The sequence below is a fragment of the Aythya ferina genome, assembly GCF_964211825.1.
Source record: "Aythya ferina genome assembly, chromosome: 3".
Classification (NCBI taxonomy): Eukaryota; Metazoa; Chordata; class Aves; order Anseriformes; family Anatidae; genus Aythya; species Aythya ferina.
Genome location: NC_140298.1, coordinates 82,071,385 through 82,072,885, shown reverse-complemented (window position 1 = coordinate 82,072,885; position 1,501 = coordinate 82,071,385).

Genomic DNA, 1,501 nt, shown 5'->3' with positions numbered 1-1,501 from the left:
ATTGCCAAGAAGTATTTAAATTGCTACCATTACATCAGCCCCAAGTTAAAAAAAGAGCCTAGTACTTTTTACAGATAAAGTCATTTTTAATTCAGCAGAAGGAAACAAATTGCACAAAAACATTATTGCAACACAAAACAGGCTTTTATTGCCCCCCCAAGGTCTTGGGATTTTAGCAAGGATTTACTGAATACAATCACAGAACAAAAATGTGAGCAATATCTTTGCCAAGAAGTATCCCATTGACATTGCTACCAAATTTGGAGATGGCCTTGGAGCGAGAGCTGGCAATTTGAAAATAAGTTAATATATAAACAGGAAATGTCAATATTAAAAATAAAATGCATGAAAATATGCGCCTGATTAGAGTCACTGAAAATACTTAGAACATCACAAAAATTCACTAAACATCAGAAAGTGAAGGTTGCTTCTGAACCATATATTTTTACATTTTAAAGCTGTTTTAGAGAAAGGTGGTAAAAAAAATAAACAAATGATGCTGCATGTTAATACAATACAGAGAGATTTTTCAACCTGAATTTTGGCACGTTTTCAACAGAGAAGTGAAACTTTCAGCTTCGTTAAAACAAAGATCTACAGAAATTGTATTATTGTCTGTGGGAAACATGAGAAGGACTAAAAGTCTTGTAAATTTCTTGGCTGTACTGATTAGCTCCATGGGCTGTGGGCTACACAACCAGGAATGAAAACAGCTCAAAACATGGCTCATTTTCCAAATGCATTTTACATTTCTTTTCACATCCATTTTACATTTATTTATTTATTTATTTTTAAATAAAATAGCCAATGATGTTTTAAATGTTATTCATATTTTTTCTTCAAAATTTTTCAGAATTCAGTTTGCATCTGGAAAAAATCATTTTTGGCAGGAAGAAATGTAAAAGAATTTTGTAGATAATTTCAGAAGCTATGTAGACAAATATTTAATACAATGTTATGGGGAAGTAAAATGGGTCACTTAAGTCCTAGGAAATTGGGAACAACTTTAAAACTCTTATTTTCTATTAAATACTCAAGGAGCACTAGCAGGCATGCAGGAGGTACATTCTGTTCCCAAAGTTTCAGTAAGTCAAATCACTCTTGCCTGCTTTTTCAATAAGGATCATGTGTCTTAAGACAGGACTTGTTGTGGTGAATTTATACATCTGTCCCAGAAAAAAAATAAACAAAAAATATAAAATGCATATAAAAAGCGTATCAGAGCAATAGAGTGATAAAGGCACCTTTTAATAGTTCTTCCACGTGTTAAATGTCAGGTGTTCAATTCCAAAGATAAAAACAATGCATTTCCATTGGCTATTGTTGTAGTGCAGTTGTCTTCATCACACATTTCTGAGATCCCTGTAGAGGGAGAATCATAGAGGTATATGCAAAAAATACCCTGTGTTTTACAATAACTCATTGTAAACTGTTTTATCTGTGAAAAGCAAAAGTAGCTTTCAGAAGATGACATCATAGTAGGCAGCAAGATGAAATCACA